Source organism: Rhinichthys klamathensis, unplaced genomic scaffold (genome assembly GCF_029890125.1).
Source record: "Rhinichthys klamathensis goyatoka isolate OS25496 unplaced genomic scaffold, OSU_Roscu_1.1 h1tg000029l_1, whole genome shotgun sequence".
In the NCBI taxonomy this organism is placed as follows: domain Eukaryota; kingdom Metazoa; phylum Chordata; class Actinopteri; order Cypriniformes; family Leuciscidae; genus Rhinichthys; species Rhinichthys klamathensis.
In genome coordinates, this window is record NW_026606579.1 from 2,251,654 (window position 1) to 2,270,932 (window position 19,279).

A 19,279-nucleotide genomic window follows, 5' to 3' on the forward strand; every position below is an offset into this window, starting at 1 on the left:
GTTGAGGTCACGAAAAATATTCATGACACAGTTATAATGGCCTTATGACAGCCAGTGTCAAAACCAACCACATGACAGTTTAACTTAATTTAATGTCAAGCTGTCATGACAAAGACACTGACAGGTTATGATGTTATGGTTTATGTCAAGGTGTCATAACAAAGACATCTTAAACAATGTCATATTTGCATTCAAAATGTCATTATTGAGCGAAAGACACTTAATGACAGTTGTCACAAACATGCATAAACCCTACTTCATATTCATGACATATGTCTTGTCTTGGTTATGAAGGTGTCATGTCAGTCTTATGTACACCCCTTCAAGTAAAGTGTTACCTTATATCTTAATCACAAATGACGCACAATAAATATATTCTATTCCCAGTTATGTTACCTTTTCTTTTTTCTTTTTTTTCTACATTTTTTTTTCCAAATCTCATATTTCATCTCAAGATTGCTCTTCACTGATGCTGCTGTCTCCATGGTGTCTTTTTGCAACCAAGTACAGAAACTAAAAAAAAGAAGAAAAAGTTATTAATGGCAAATTTGTAAGTTGTTGTGAAAATGACGCCACAGCTGAATTGTAAATTTGAAAATTGACATCGCTTTCATACAATGAAAATCGAAAGTGGTTTATTTTAGTCTGCTTTTTATTTATTTAAAATTGGTATTTTTAATCATATATTTTCATATTTTAAGATTGACAGTCTAGGTCTGGGAGAAAAAATAAAATATAATTTTAATATAAATAAAAGCAAAAATAAATTAAGTTTCCAGGAAGTTTTGACGTGACCTTCATACAACAAAATCTGTTGATTTTGATCTGATTAAAATCAACATCTAGAACGTTAAAAATGTCGGTAATTGAAAAAAACACCCATTTGTGTGCATTATACATCTGTTGCAGGAAAGCCATCGCAAACGGCGGCGTCGTTGAGGTTCCGTAGGCGGAGAATCGACGCCTCCTCGCGTTGCAGCTTCGCTTATCTCAGTCAACAGGCTGCGGAGAGTCTGACACACGCTTTTGTCTCGGCCCACATGCACTCCTTTATCTCCTTCTTTCTTTCCTTCACCCTCCTCTTCTTCTTCAACAGCTGTCCAAACCGCAGCACTCCTTAGCCTGTTCGTCACCCACACGCCAACTTTGAGAGGCCAATTAGCATGTTAAATCCCAATCAAAACAACAGGCTGTCAGTCTGTAAGAGAACGGCGCTTGGCAACTCTGCCTCCATAATCCATATGCCTGAGCTTTGTCAGTACAAGTGTTCAAGCTGTGGTGATATCCGTGTGTTTGTCTGGAGACTTTCTGGATGTCTCAGCAACGCAGACACTACCTTACATCGATTATTTCAGAATGGTAATCTGTGAATTGTAGCCCTCAGGGCAAATTCATTAAGTGTACTAGTGCTTTGTTCAGCACAATTTTTTTGATTGTGTTCATTTACTCTAATAGGCTTAATACAGTTTGATTTGGTGGATATGGGACTAAAATTAAACTTGGCGACTGTGATTAACAAAATTAGCAACTAACAACGGACATTTCCATATAGCATGCTTAATGTATTGTTCAACGGCTGGTGTTGTTATAATTAGCAGGCATTGGTAATGTCACCTAATAAACGGCCAAAGGGGTTTCTGCCACCTGCAAATGAAGATGTATGACTCTACATTTCTCCCAGTTCAAGTAGCATTGTGGGCTCTCTGGGAAGTGATTTTTCCCCCACAGATTTCCCAGCTTCATTCTGTATTCATTTCAGCATCAAAAAAAAACATCTGCAAAGGGTGAAGGACGTGTCATTGGAGGACGAATGAGGAGAGGAAGCGTATAATTTGCATAAGCTGTCTCAGCACTATAAGATGGATTTTGCATCACTAGTTTTTTGATCCCAACTAAGAGTTCCTCTGAGATACCAGACAAGATTTCGTTTAGATTTGATAGAAGAATCCAAAACTTGTTGGATTTTTAAGTTTTTTTAAGAGTAATACATGGTTTAAAGGCCCATTCACAGCGAGAATGATAACTACAGTATAATGATAACTATATTAGCATCCAAATGGGATGATATCATTTTTGTTTATTATAAGTGTGCAGTTTTTTCATCTGCCATTTGAAATGCTCGAGCTCTTTAAAGCAGGATAGATTCTGATTTGTGGTCAATGTTTTATTGTTCAGCAGCTACAAAAAATCATTCTGAATGGGATTCCAACAATACAATTTTTCTCTGTGTCGTTATTGTTATAGTTGTGGTGTGAACTCTGCTATTCTTTTATATTTAGAACGATTTTTCAATGGGCCTTAAAACGTAAGAAAGACTTTAGTCTATTGTTTTGTTTTTTATCGGTCATAAGCAACATGCAAATCAAATAAAAGAGATGTAAAAATTGTAAATCCATAAGGTAATTGAACTGAATTGATTAGTGAATTTCTGCAGATATAACATCAATAAACCAGAAGATTCATTCACTCAAGCGATTTGTTAAAAAAAAAGATTCATTATGAGCGAGTCACTGAATCATTCACAAAAGCAAATTGTAAAAAAAAAAAAAAACACTGATTCATTTAGGAAGAAAACAGGAGTCATTGATTTATTGACTCAACTGATTCAATCAAAACACTGATTCATTCAGTCACGACACTACTGGGTGCGGAGTCGAGCAATGGTTAAATATGCGCCGTCATCATTTAGAAATATTTTTGAACAAGTAGAACAAAAACAGACAAAGTAACTGGCAATATTTTGTCTAAAATGTCAGATACTCAATATTAGCTTCTTGTTTATTGAACAACAGTATGAAAGCAATATCACACATGTGAGGATACAGAGAGATTGCTTAATATATAATGTTTGACACAATAAGTGCTGTTTGCCGCAAATATACAAGGGAAATATTTCGTTGTCACAGTGACATGACTGTTTTATAATGAGATATCGCAAAATACATTTTCATGGCCAGTAAGAAATATTTATGGCCAGTAAATTTTCTCAATTCACCTTATTTTAGCAGGTGAGTCACAAAGTATTTTTTTTTACCTAGCTTGTAAACTCTTTCTATTATATATTCTGAGTTGTTTGCTAAGATGGAAAGTAGCACAGTGGAGAGACAAATGGGCAAGCCAAGGAAGCGCCACAAATTATTTTTCAAAACAAATTTGTACAGCGATTCCCTCAGGTTGTGGAGCAAGCGAGCAGATTTAATTGGGAAGATGCCCTAGAATGGGAGCTCACCTGGAGAGGACTGTTTTTTACACTCTTTCCTTGTCTCTCTCGTTCTCTCTATTTTCTTTATCTTAGTCTGTCAGATAGGCCCTGTAATCACTTCATCTGTTATCAGTCATTCCCACTGTTTCTGCCATCCCAGAATGTTCGGCTCTTGGTTGAAAGTCTCCTCTATAGACAGCCCCGGGTTATCAGCAGCCTGTGAGGGAACATCACTCTGATAATACATTTGCTGTGCACGTTTCATCTACATTTATATATATTTTTTCTAATCTAGTTCATTAAAGGTAAACTCAGTCATTTTTGTTCACATTTCATTGGTTCTTCTTAGAAATGCATGACACACGCATGGTACTACATCGTTATTGGTTAAAAGTAGAGATGCACAGATATATCGGCCAATAATCGGTATCGGACGATAAAAGGATATACAGCAGAATATCAGGGCCGATTATATCCCATAAATCAAAAGGGGCAGAAAATTGTGTCAGGCTATACGTCTAGATTAATCCGGATACATTTGAAAACGGCGGTTTCGTTTAAAAACGCTCTCCGTCCACACTGACGTTTTCAGCCTGAAGACGCGAAATACACTTTACTGCGCATGCGTAAAACCTCACTGAGATGATACAGATGGAAATATAAATAATAAAGTTACCACGCTATTCTTCTGGCAGGGTAATTTTATTTAGCAAAATATCTCACCATTCACTAATGCGTCCAGATCACACTCAGTCACCATATGTTCGGTCTAAAACGCAACTGCTCGTATAGGGCTTGGGCGCCGCGTTGCATTCTGGGACGTGGCGGCCATGTTGGGAGAAAGAAAAGAAAAAAGATGTTAAATCCCTAAAAGGATGTGGAATTTACCGGGATACGTTAAATAGGGAAGCCAGGGACCGGTATGTGGACAAAATCGACACTTTTAACGGTTTGTATCAGTGGGAGCACAGTAACTTAACCCGGACAAAGGTAAACTGCGCTCCACCTAGCTGCTAGTTTAGTAACAGTTAGTGCTAACAAACATGCACACATGTAACGTACTTTTAACTATGTGTTTCAAAAGTGTAGTTAGTAGCTGTTTTAAGCAAAACTTAAGTTAGTAAGCAAAACGATGCTTAGGGCAAGGGGGTATAGCAACAGGACAACAGTACAGAGACTGACAGGTCCGATGGAAGGGCTAACGTTAATGTTACGAGAGTATTAAAATATGGGATATTTTACAGGAAAATACTAAAACGGGAAGACAGCGGGAAAAGAGCTCAAATACGCGAGAAACCCGTAAAAAACGGGAGGGTTGACAGCTAACGTTACTAACTACAGTTTTGAAACACATAGTTAAAAGTACATGTGTGAATGTTTGTTAGTACTATTGTTACTAAACTAGCAGCTAGGTGGAGCGCATCTTAAAGTGACATTTGTCCGGATTACTGTGTTCCCACTGTTTGCCGACTCTTTGTTGGAAATTTCATATGGATCCAAACCGTTAAAAGTGCCGATTTTGTCCACATACCGGTCCCTGGTTTCCCTATTTAACATATCCCGGTAAATTCCACATCCTTTTAGGGATTTTAACATCCTTTTTTCTTTTCTTTCTCCAACTCTGCTGCTTCTCCTCGTTCGACTTGCTGTATGTTTACATTCGCGAAGCTGTCAACATGGCGGCCACGCCAAGTAATGACGTCACGACGCCCAAGCTCTATTGCCACAGGACTGCAAATGTGAGTAAATTTCTGTCATCTTTGCAGGACTGTGACATGAAGAGTGTGCAAAGTAACTTATTTTAGCAACTGTGTTAAAGTGAATAGCACATAAAAGGCACAATACCGGTATAAACATCTATTAGTACAATATGCGTCACATGACTAAACTTACGTCATAGTTTTTAAATACCTCCGTTTTGACAGTCCACACTACAACGCGAAAACGGTGTTTTCAAATTTATCCACTTTGGAGAGCGTTTTGAAAAAGCATAATTTTCATTAATAAAAACGTCGTCTTAGTGGACGGAAGGCCAAAACGGAGAGAAAAAGAAATGTGGGCAAGGCCTAAAACGGCAACTCATACTGTGTGAAGAAAATGTCTCTTGTGTTGAATTTAGGGCTGTCGATGTAAACGAGACAGTAACGCATTAGCAGTTTAAAAATAAGCAGGCTCTATTTGACCCTATGAATACCTGTGGTTCAAGTCAGGGTTGCCAGGTCTGTGGTGTTTCCCTATACATCAAACATTATTGCCTTCCATCCAATAATCAAAGAGCTTTGTGCTTTGATTTAATTTAGGCTTTAATTCACATATAAACATTCATCAATGCACACATCAGACTCTGTAAACAGAAGCTCAAGCTTGACAATTTCTATTAAACTGCTCAATTCATATGGGTTAGTTTTACAATCTGCGATGCATGGACTTTCAATGAAGGGACAGTAATCTCTCAGATTTCATCAAAAAGATCCGAAGTTGAACAAAAGTCTTACAGGTTTGTGGAACGACACGAGGGTGAGTAATTGATGACCATTTAAAATTTTTATTTAGGATGACCTAACCCTTTAAGATATGATAATTTAGTTATTGTTCTTCAAAGTACATATATTGGCTCTATATTATTTAAATATATTAGCTCTATATTTGAAAAGATTAGTTTGAATTATTAAGAAATGTATTGAAAAGTTGCCCATATGTCCGTAAGGAATGTGTATTAATCTAATGCGAGTGATAATACATTATTCTACAAATGACATGAATTGCACTGTTAAAAAACAAAACGGATAAGACATTGGTAGCTATAAAATGTGGTCTATCAAGCTCTTGAGACTGCACAATTTATAGTCATTATATATTTATGTACAACAGTTTTGGAATGACACCAGGGTGATCATTTGAATTTTTGTATGATCATATTTTTAAAAAGTACTATTCATTTCTTTGGTTTTAAAAACCTTTTTAATCTGCAAATAAAACATTTAAAATAAACGAGCTTGTCTGCTTCTGTTTTACATTATGCATCCATCGGCTTGATTAGCAATGCTTGTCCTGGATGTGTTTTGTGCTGTCGGATCTGTTGACTGTTGATTCGCCTCTTATTCGTTCCCCTTTTTTGCATCAGTTCCAAATCCATAACATGACTCAGCCCACAAGCATGCCCGCATCTATATTTGCTCTGTCTCAAAAGCGTACCGTTAAGTGGGTCAAATCTTAGGAAACTTTGGCCTGCTTTGCCAGTTGGACCCATGGTAATGAGGACAAAAGGAGGGCGAAATCTGTTGGCCCTTGTGTGGCGCTGACTCATAAGTGAGAGTTTCACAATATTGATGTAGTCTTACCGAATTTTGGCCCGGCTTGCTCCGAGCTCAGTACGAGGGCAGCCTGTATGACCTCATCGAAGATCCTCATAAATCAGAAGGCAAACGTGCCTAAAATGTATTTTCCGTAAGGTTTGGTGGAATCTACATAGAAACTGTTCAACAGAAATGCCTGCAAAGGAAGCTGCATTTTTATGACTTTGCAGCTGAATTAAATGAGGCATGTTGATGGCTTTGTGCCTAGGGTGATAAAAGTGTTTTTTTTTTTTTTTTTTTTTTTTTGCTACCAGACCTCAGTGGTACAGGTAGCCTCAGTACTTGGCTTGATGGGGCCTGTCCATTTTCAGCTCCCTTTTGCTCTAGTGGAGATGAAGAGGCTGTGATAGTGCAGTCCGTATGTGCCCGGGAGTGCATGTGCCCTGAATCAACCCCCGTTCACTTTGCTCGACAGTGTAAGGTCACTCTCGACGGCTGGAGGGAGGAAGGGAGGAGTTGTCCTGCTTGCACAGTGCGACCGGCTAATCCAAGCCCTCTTCCAGCTCACATAGGGATTACATCCTCCCTTTACATTACACATCTCGCCGATGACCTGCTCTCCAAGCGAGAGAAAGAACATGACCAAAACACATGCTTAATCACAGCGTATCTCTACAGCGGTTGAATATTCTGTACTTGAGGAGTTGCTATGGTGACAGTCGACCATGTTGGCCTTGATGTTTTCACAGTCCCCTCTAATTACGCTCTCCGTGGTTTGAAATGACTCAGGACGTTTCTGTGTGCCATGCAAATGCTTTTGACAGCACGGTCTACTAAAAGACATACTGTGAAGGTAATGACTGAATATAGACTCTGATATAGTGAACAGATAAATATACAAAGTAATGTAGCATGTGTATGTCAACAGGTTAATTCGGTTCTACTTTACCCATCCAGGAACAATTATGAATATAAATATTCCGTTTTTCTGTAGGAATGCAGAACAGGAATCTGATATTATTATATCTATTACTTATCTGTCCGATACAAGTCTAATATTTTTAAATTTGCTACGGCTGATGACTGATAAATGGCTAATATTTAATCCTTAAACGCACACCTCGGGTCTTTAGTGACCCGGGACGTCATTCACTACCCTCCTCCTCATTCATTTTTTAAAGTTAGACATCAACCTTCTTAGGATTACTCAATTCATTATAAACAATGTAACAAGAAAAACAAATATTATGAAAAAATGCCTGTTTTTTTGTAAAAAAAACTGTATAGGGTCGCTAACGACCCGAGGTGTGTAGTGTGTAATGGAATAAGTGCCATTTTCTGCACAACAATGATTGAAATCTTTGATGACTGAATAAGCGCAATTCACCTTTATTCCACATGGTGGCAATGTCTGATACACAATGATGAAGTGACGTTTCACTCATAAGCTGCGTCCCAATTCAGAGGCTGCATTTTCGAAGGCTAGACCGTCCCATTTGTTCAGTCTGACCTTCACGGCTTTCGAAGGTGTGGCCTTTCAATTGGGACACAGCTATAGTTACCACAGGCAGAAAACAAAAGAATAGCAAGTAACATCAGCAAAACTTGAAATGGCTCAGCAAATGACTCACATGCTCAAACTTCAAATACTTGGTTAGCATTTGCCTTAGCGGTGCGGTGCGCTTTCAGAAACCCCCACCTTCCCCAGCTCCACCTGTATAGACTAGCAGCATGTCTTACTTGCTCACAACAGCATGTCGTATATGTTATGGCAGTAGCAATAAAAGCAGCAGCAGCATAGCAGATCTATTCTACCAAGACCAAACATTTCAACACTGTCATACACATAACCATGCCAAACACTGCGAGCATGACAGAATTGACCTATGGCTAAGCCACGCCCCTAAACGAGATGAGCCAATCAGTGCGCATAGCTAACCCAATACACTCGGACATTCTCTGCTTCCACGTCCATTGAAGTGCATTGCAGATAGTCAGTTTTCATCCATTTTTATGTTTTTTCTTGTCATTTTAAGTTTAAAATAGTCAAACGGTGTGCATGGGGTACATGCAACTCCGACACTAGGTATCCCGAGAGGCTGGGCGACGGTGTGTATTTTTTACCCTTTCCCAAGCCACATCTCAACCGAGATAAGTGTCTGCTCTGGATAAAGTTATGCGGTAACTTTAGACCACAACACCAACTAAACGTGGATAAATTAAACAAGAATTAAACAAGGATGTCTACATCTGTTCTAAGTCAACAGCGTATTTGAACGTTATCTTTAAACATCTCTAACGTAACGTTAGCTTAAAACGTTAACGTTAGCTTCTAGCTGCGTTGTACATCATGTCACTTAGCTTCATTAACGTATCTGTAAATAACCGAGATAACAAATGTTAGCACTGTTGTGCTGAATGATTCATGTAAATACTGCAGTGCATGAACAATGCTGATCCTCTATCTTGTTGTCTGAGATGGTGATGACAACGAGATGTGGTTTATCACGTTTACACTGTGACCTGTACATTTTTGCCTGGAGCTGAAGCTTTTCATCGACATTCTCAACAATAAAATTATTAATATAACCCTCCAATGAATAGTTAATGCCCTTTTGGTGACTTCGAGATGATATATAATCTTTCTGTCTCCAAAAATCATCAATTGCCTCCTGTGAAATGTCTCCTACTGTGACAGCTGCCATAGCGCCTGTCACCGAATGTTGACTGTTTGTCCGAGTGAGTGGAGGGGGCGTGGCTTAGCCATAGGTCAATTAGCATTAAGCTAGCACACCGCTTCGGTAGTTTGTTTCATAGACATAATAAATACATAGACGCCCTATTGGCCGCTGGAGCGTACGTCAACGGCGCCGCCATGTTGGGGATGGCAACTTTCCCATACCTCTCATACCGGGAATTGAGAAAAATGCCTGTTTTGTCCGCTGCTTGGGGCTGTACACATCGCCACACAATTGAAAACAGCTTTCGAGGAATTACCTTTCACAAGCAAGACTGAACGTTTGTTTTTGGTTGTATTTGGTCATGATTTAATTAGTAATAGTAACGTTCAGAGGATAAATTTAAAAATACTACTGTTATTGTGTCACGAAATGTAGTTTAAATAGTTTTTCAGTCGACAATGTAGTTGTTTAAAGCTCAAATATGTGGTTTGTTTATAAAGATAGCGCCTATTTAAAAATTTGATCTGACGTTTTCGGAGTTGTAAGATGCGCTCAGCGCTCGTCTACCCCGCCTGGAACAGCCGTACCTCGGCCAATGCTTTTGAAGTTTTGCCGCTGACTCGGATGTCTGTAGTCTAGTGGTTAAACATGAGATATAATTCGTCTTGTGTATATCTAACGGGCGGTCTTTGGTCTCATTAAAGTCCCCATGAATTCAAATTTGACCATACTTACTCTGTTTGCCTAAATTGATCGTTTTGTGGTGAACAATTCATCCATGCAAGTCAATCCACACAAAAAAATTTTTTGGCTTCGTAATCTTTAATCAAAATCTGAAATTTCCCCTCCCCTCTGCGTTGGAGGACCTTGCCTGATGACGTAGGTTTCACGGTTTGGGCGTCTTCTTAACATCCATAATCACGCCCCTCCAACTGACAATAGACAGGCTGAATGAAAACACCTACTTTTCTAGATCCAATCAGGTGCTAGTTGGGAAAAAAGCCACGCCCACCATTTTGCCTCATTTAGTATTCCGTTTCTCTCGGAAATACGTCACAACACTGGAGAAAAGTCGTTTGCAACTTCCGGTTCACGGGGACTTTAATCTATAAATGGTTCCCTGGCAAATCGTTTTGGCTGAGGGCAAAGTGAAGTTTCATAACTTTATATTTAGGCTATTTTAACATTGTATCCTGCTGTATGTTTGACTGAAGCTACTTCTGTTATAATGGCTATTACTGATCAATAAAACTGAAATTTAACAAAAAGAGTTAAATATTAAAGTCACTATTTAACTTATTTTTTATTGTGTATATTCTGTAATTGATATTTCTTATTCTATTGCTATTATTATAGTATTATTAATAAACTATGCTATTATCAATATTTTTATGATTGTATTATTGTACTTATGATATTATATAATTATACTAATCATTACTATTTTATTTGCTGTATACTATTTGTTTATTTTATTGACTAAACTATTTACTATTACTTCTCACTTTATGTTATATATACTATTTGCATTGCACTGTAGTTGTACCATAACGTATTATTATAAAGGATCCATCAGTTATCTTTGTTATCGCTAAAATCTGGTCAATCACAGAAAATGCTTTTTCCACAATAAGAAAACTTAAATTATATCTCAGTATGGGTCTTCACCATTCTTATCCAAGAATAAAAAGCCAGATACATGACAAGCCTGAGCTTTGACCATTCTTTATTAAAAAAAATATTTTACAAGTCTAACTATCGAGATTTTAAATAACTAGAGATGGAGCTTTTTGTACACCACAAACAAACCACTGAAATCGGTTGATAAATGTAAAAACAGTTTGTTTTTATCCAGAAAAAACGCAGCTACCCCGTTAACTTACATTTGATTACAGTGCAGTCTTGCCCTCAGCAAAATGGCGGACCCGTTGACGTATCGCAGCAACGTTCCAAAGCGGCCAATAGGGCGTCTATGTATTTATTATGTTTATGGTTTGTTTACACTCTTGTTCGCGGAAGTCTTCTTCTTCTTCTTCTTCTTCTTCTTCTTCTTCTCTAGGATTAATGGCGGGTCGCAACCAGCTTTGTTCAGGTGCATACCACCACCTACTGTACCGGAGTGTGTAATTTCAAGGTTTTAGTACTTGGTATTTAATAATAAAAAAAATAAAAATAAAATATATGATATGATCTAATCGTGTATATTTAAGATATTTACATACAGCTTTGCAGCACTCCCTTGTTTCTTCACTCATCCCTAAAATCCCTTCTAAATTCCATCCCCGTCCTAATTCATATATCTTGTCACGTATTGTTCGCGGAAGTCAGTCGCTTGTTCCGCCTTCTCTATGACATCACGCACGTCGTTAAAGACGGCAAGCGATGATTGGCCAGGAAGCAACATAGTCTGACATGTCTCTTGTCCACGACACGACAAGAATTTAGGAGTCAAAATCGCATAATCTGACACAGTGATTATTGTAACAGACGAAAAAATAGTGTTGTCTGAACCTGGCATAAAGTAAACCTGCCCATATTAGAAGTACATTTTTATACCTGCCATAAAGATTATCACATTAACTCGCCCTGAAATGACACACTTAAATGCTACATGGTGATTTGTGTAAACTGTACGTATGTTTCATTTATCATTGGAAACACATTAGCAAGAGATCCATAAACAAAATACAGCCTCCTGTGAGGCAAAGTAGTTTTGAGGTGGCCGACACTCTCTGACAGCATCTCAGTGAGGGAACGCTGAAACCAGCCCCTCCGGCAACTGATTTATTTTTAACTCTCCCTCATCCCACCGTCTGAAAAAAAAAAAAATGCTCCTGGCTCTCCATTAGTGCGGTCACGTGCCGTCAGCAAAGTACGGGCCAGTGTATGGCAACAAGGGACCAAGAGTCCCCTCCCCACATCCAATCAACTCCTCTCCACGTGAGCTTACATCTCTACCTTAAGGGCCTGTGTGTGGTTATATCTGACATTTCCTTTAAACTCGCTTGGACCAGCTTAAATTTAGATTTTAGAAAATCTGGTTTCAGACGCCGTAATGTGTTTAGGCTGGCTGGTTGTTTTTTTAGGTACAGTCTGACCAGTATAGCCATGATGACACCAGCCTTTACATGCCCAAAATGTACCTTATACTGAGGGATTTAACCACTATAGATATTGGCTGTTTACGTGCATGTAGATACATGGAGAACATAGCTCAGTTTCAGTCTTGGATGAATTTGATAAGAAATCTTTGAGTTATAATGATATTTCTGACTTGTATCTTGGCAAATCTGAGGGCAGTACAATGCATGGTTAAAGCTGTCTCTGAAAGAAGATCTGTTCTCATCTAGAGGAGATGAATATGAGTATGAGATGAAAGTGAGCATAAGAGACTTCTTTCAAATACAAAAAACCAAAGCAATAAAATCTTTCTAATGCTGCTAGAGAGCAATATGATTAATGGAGACTTTATCATATGTATCCAGCATCTCATAAATTTCTACTCAGAAAAATCCCCAAATTATTTCTTATTTATCTCCGCAGACTTTAAGAAAAGACCTCAACAACATCTCAAACTGGGCTCTGATTTACCAAGATACAAAGTCCACAATCAAACATTTGAACTCAATACGAACTCAAACATTTCGGAAAATATCTGAGATATGCTATCCACTTTAATACTGCAGCTCTTTTATTGCACGCCAGTAATTATCTCATTTGTACCTATTTTTATTTCAAAGGATTGCGGGGGAAATATTAAAGTTAATACTTAAATGAGAGCTCCAAGTCTCTGGAGCAACAAAAACGCAGCCTTGAAGAAATACAATTCTCGTAGTGGGAATGAATAGTTGCAGTTGACAAAGATGAGGCAGAACCAATGGATGATTAACAGAAACATGACAGCACTGTAACACAAGAACACAGTGGAGCACGGCGTGTTTGTGATGCCTTATTTTGTGATGCTTTATTTTGTCGTGCTAGTTCCAGGACTACCAGCTGTGCCGTGTTCCAGTTTTAAGAGCCAAAGAATAGTCCCCCCCGAGAGCAGAACATGCATTCTTAGATGCAGAAGAGGAACGGACACCCACTTTCTAGCATTAACGCACTTCAAAAACAGTTTGGATACATTAACCATCTCTGGTTAATATTCTGAGTGTGTGGTGACCCTGATGGAGGGCTGCATAAAAACTCCTACCCGTTTTTGCCATGGCAGTCGTGATCTACGGGCGAGTGTATGACCGTGCATGAGTGTGAGACCATGGGTGTCTTTTTACGATTCATTCGCAGAGCAATCAAGCATCTCAAACGCTGTGTCTATTCTGTCATTACTGCTTTAATGAAGCGTGAAAGTGGCTTGCTTGCTTGCTCACCTTGAGTGTGTGTGAGTGTGTGTGTGTATGGGAGGGATGAAGAATGTCAAATGTCCTTTGCTGTGTGTCAAACTGACTCACCAATCAGTAGAGGAGGTGGATTAGTTCATTGGTGTAGCAGTAGGCGGACTATCAAGAGCTCCTCATGCAGTCATATCATCTCTTTCTCTCTGTGTGTGTGTAAAACTCTTCAATGGGTCCTTATGCAATGGCATCATAAAGTGTTCAGACACTTAAGCCACTCCTAAAAACAGATGAACGTCATTGCATTAGAAAACAAGTGGCATTTATTTTTAAGACAGCAAGATATTTCGCAAAAAAATCACCTTTCTCAGATCCTGCTTTTCCACTGACCTGTATGTAACTGACACGTTACCACAAACATGGCGCATCATGGTCTTTGTTCACACCTAAATCATACTTTTAATTTTAGCATCCAAAGCAGTTGAATACAGCATCTCTAAAACATAAAAAGCTTGCATTTGAATGCTCAGAAGTTATTTAAAAAAAAAAAAAAAAAAAAAATTCTGCCTTTGATTTTTTTAAATCTGAAGTGGAAATGGGCTTACATTTTTTTTATATATTAATTGTATTTCAGAAGGACAGGAAATATATAGTGGCTGGAGTATCTGTGCAGTGTCACAAAAATAAATAGGACATATTTTAAAAAGTATTTAAATTGAATTTAATCACAATCATGAGCAGGCTTTTGTATATATATAGTACATTTCAGATGGAGGGGGAAAATAAAGATGCTTATATATATATATAAATCACCTTGTCAGGTAAAACAACTGCATAATTTGGTTATTGGTTTGTGTTTGATGCTATGTGGTTTGATATTTTATAATGCAATGATTTTTAAATGTAGCGACTGTGCATATCTAAGAGAAAAATAAGGACAGAGAGGAATAATCACATGGACATTTTCTCTTTCCAAGAGTTTTGGCTGTGAACCAAGCTCTCCCCACCCCCCGTCTCTATCCATCTTGCTCTGTTGAAAGAGCGATCCCAGGGGGCTCAGCGTTGTCGGGCTTAGGGGAGAGGAAACTTTCTGACTAGGCAGGGTACGGCACAGAGTAAGTGGCGCTTGGCTTGTGGTGATGCTTTGATTTTTCCCCCTCTTGTGTTCCCTGACTCCCTCTGGCTGGGGCCGTAGAGCACTGGGAGATGAGAAGGGTGATGAATGGAGCCATTCGTGTTTTGGGAGGAGCGGCGTTCTTTCAGCAAGATGTGCTATCACTCACGACTGGCCGGCCAGAAAAGCGTAATCCCAGGTGCTGCTGGCACCGGTGATTTTCAGCCTGTTTTTTTGGCCTGCTCAACACAATGGATAATAGGGTGTGACAAAAGGACTCACCGGTTAAGATACGTTTCTCCTCCCATGAGCCTCAGTTTGCATGTCTGCTCAATGCAATGTAAAAGTTTAACTCTACAAATAACCAGAGGGCAAAGTTTGAGCCTTTTACAGCACAATGTTGAGTAAAAAATCAATAAATTGAAAGCCTTTGCATTTACAGAATCGTCCTTGTCTTCAATGTTTTGTTGGTCCTCAAACAGCATTCCTGTCAAACAAAACCCAAACCACTCCTAAAATCAAACAGAAATGTCAAGTTGATAAGAAAAATACCTGAAGATCTAAATACTTATATGCAAGCTGCAACAGTGTGTGAGATTTTCTTTCTGAACCCCTACAATCTGATCGGTTGATAAGAATGTTGTTCTAGGATTTCCTACTTTTATGAAATCACACAAGCAATTTATTCAATGCTGAATGCAAATAATAAAATGAACAGCCAAACCAGATCATATGATGAATTTTTCACTTTTAAATTGTTCTTAAATTACACATAATTAAATGTTCAGTGCTAAAAGTTTATGCCACTCAGGTCTAGCATCCTTGATTTATGTATGGCATTAATAATCATGTGCTTATTTTTGTAAAAATATATCTTCAATGACGAATCAACATTAACTTTGCGATTTAGTCTAAAGCTGTTTAAACTGTTTATAAGATACCATGTTGCTTTGAATGGTTTATACATATGCGACACGCTCAATCAGTTTCGCAATGGGCTGAATCAGTGAGTCAACAACTTGTCATCCAATGTTACATTTACCGGTAATACCTGATTGAAAGAAACAGTTGTTTGACCCTGAATGTTTCATTGTCACTATCATTTCTATGGCATTGAGAGGCATGAGGGACACAGCCAGCTTCTTACTCTCCATCTGTCCAATGCGCCCTCAAGCGGCAAACTGCTGATTCAGCTTAAAGCCACGTCCCACTAGCCGACTCGAAACAACTTGATTTTGGTCAGGTTTGGTCACAACTACCGAAAACCTGTGGAGGAAAAAGCTTTCAAGCAGCCTACGCGGCGGGTTTGCAGGTGTCTCAGCCTGACTAAGCGTGTGTTTTGCTGGTTTAGTTGATTGGAGATGGTGAAAACTTTTCTAAATACATTAAACTAACCCACCAAACAAAACAGAGATTGTATGTACAGCAAGACCAAAGACCAATTTTCAGCTAGGGCTGGACAACATTTGCTTTCAAATAAACGGGTATTATCTTGCAACGGAGAAAGAGTACACTTTGTTCATTTACTTATACTACTGACACATTAGCCGCTTTCCGACCGGAGGGACTTTTGCAGTTCCTAGAACCTAACGTTCCTATAACCTTTTTTTTCGCGTGTTCCGACCGGACTAAGTTGGGGATTTTTTAGTTCCTAAGACCGTAGTTCCTATAACTCTTTCAGTACCTAGTCTAGAGCGAGGACTTTTTTAGTTCTCTTTCCCTAGGTCTACGTTGATTGGTTCAACTTATAAGTCACGCCCACTGTCAACACATTTTCTTCACTGTCTGTTGCAATTCGCCTATGCTATGCTAACTCATAACTTAAGACAAACATAACGCATTCAACCAGCTAACTGCTATGCTTGCCAAACTTACCCGTCGTTTTGTTTGCCTCCTGCGCTCTGCTCTTCTATCGTCTTCCATCATATCACTTAAGATCATATTACGCTGGAGCCTTCGTCTTCTATGTTTCTCTGTACAGAACTCAAGCATAGTCTTTAAACGCCGCCGTTCGTACTCGTTATTAAGGTCCCGGCAAGGCAGAACAGGAACATTCCGATAGCCTCCTCCATGCTGGTTTGTTGTTGTTGTATGTGGCGCCGCCGCCGCCGCCGCCGCCGTGCTTGTGTCACTCCCTTACCCCTCCTACCAGTTCCTATGGCCACTTGGCCAGTGCGGACGCAAACAGCAAAACCGAGTTTGGGGGAGAGTAGTTCTTAGAACTGTTTAGAAGTGGACAGTTCCTATAACTAAGTTCCTGTAACTACTTGGTCGGAAAGCGGCTATAGTAACAATCCAAAGGTAGTTGAAAATAGGCAAAGTTTAAAGTGACCCTATTATGCTTTTTCGGATATTACTCTTCATGTATGTAAAATAGCTGTTTGTGAATGTAAAATGTCTGCAAGGTTTCAAAGATCGAAGTGGACGATAAATGGAGTTATTGTCTCCCCAAAAAAAGATCCGATTCTGAACTGCCTGAAACGTCTTGTCAGTAAATCTTCTTGTACGAACGTAGGTTTATAACAAATTAGACCAATCACATCAGATGGGGCCATTTGACCAATCAGAGCAGAGTACCATTGAACCATTCCTGACACTGTGAGAAAAAAGGTGATGCTGCAATTTATATAATATTCAAATGATTGTTTTTTGGACACTAGATGCATGTAAACATATTGTAGGAGACTAAGGAGGAGACTAGCGTAATAGGGCACTTTAACTCAAGAAGAAATTATGCAGGATTTTATCTTTACTGTATCTCTAGTCTGTAGAGCAACAGAAGACTATCTGATTGAGAGGATCGGTTGACCCTGAAACCTTTGTCACAGTCATTGACAGGACATCGAGGGGCATCTGTGACCCGGCCACCCTCTTACACTCCATCTGTCCAATGCACAGTCGAGCGCCCGGGCTGGAAAATCACACGCCAAACTGCTCACTCAGCTTAACTGATCTGACGATTCCCATTTAGAGCCAAGAGGAACAACTGTCTCTCAGGATTCATCCCAAGGGATCGATTTCATTTACTTTTCCATCTTTGATTGGTGAACGTAATGGCTCAGACAGAGAGATGCATGCATGTAACCTCTGAATCTTAATCAAGCGGAAGATCACCAGTCAGTTCACATAAACGTCCCCGTACGGGACATTTCATCCCATCCTGCAGATGACTTTATTGTATGACTGTAATATATTCTCACCAGAAGATCTCATCAATATTTCATTTATTTGATCATGGATATGGTGACTTAATGCCTCCTTATGTTAGTATGTTAATAATTTTCTCGATTGACCGTGATGGCCGTATTATGGTCAGCCCACAGTCCCGTCGTGTAGCTTTAGCTTCAACAAACAAATTAATGTTGAATTGCAATTTCCTCGCAGTCTCCTCAATTAATGGATCCTGGCGTCATTTCTGCAGCTCAGCAGCACTGAACAGGTCAGAATATTAAAAAGCCATTTTAGCTATACATGAAGGTGATATTTGAGATCACCATCATGAAAGGAAACGTCTTAATGTTTAAGATCAACCGTTGCAAGATTGTCTTTCTCTCTTTTATTGAGAGAACACGATGTGCAAAATGTAAAGGAGCCAAAGACAAGCCAAGTGTATATTTAGCTCATGTAGGCTGCACCAGAAATGGCATTTTGTTCATTACTTCAAGTGGAGTTTCCTTTTCGGTTCTGTCAGGGAAAATTTGCCGGGTGACATGATTAATTCATGCTAAATGAAATGCTCAAATGTAATACACCAGAATGAGGCACACTGTCTCAAATGACACACCGTAACATGCTAACTGAAGCACTTGAATCATTTATCGAAGACATATGGCGCTTTCATACATTGCCAAAACTGCCATGCCATCAACACAATTCCTGATAAAGACGGGGAAAACAAAACTTTCACCTGCAACGTTTATCCTCAGACACTGACAAGACATTGTTGAGATGAAATACTCTCTTTGTTCTATTGAGATGGACGAATTTTGGGGCATTGTGAGATGTATCTTTGGCTTTCAATAGGCATTAATCAGCATCCTTTGCCTTAGTACAACACGCCACTATGCCATATGATACATTTAAATACATCACTAATATTTGACTCTTTATTCCCCATCCCTGTCTTTATCCCCATCTGTCTCTTTCCCCAATTTCATTTGAAGCCTGACATGCTTCTTGATTTAGGCTGTGATGTGGCTGCCTTTCCAAACAGCCTCTTTATGAGACTCAGTACATCATATTGATTTCTGTGGGAATGAGATTTGTTGTGAACAAATCGCTTGTGCTGCTGATGCTGTGCTTGTCAGATAAAGGTGGTCGTGCACATGAGAAGGAAGGAGAATGGTAGGATGGAGTTTGGTGAATCTGACCCCAATACCAGGAAACGTAAATTATGTTGGCTATGGTCTAGTTTCAGACGGTAAACCGACAAAACATCCACACAGTCCATTCACTGACCGACCGTCTAAGCATATTGCACACAAAATGGCAGGCACTGACCAAAATAACATGTCTCAATCCATGCATTGTCTATCTTTATGCAACTTCCAGGAGTCGGAGTGCAACAGCACATCTGGAAACAAAGTCATATTTAGGTCAATGATGTAAGAATGTCCATAAAACATATAATAAGGTTATGTGTAAATTCCATT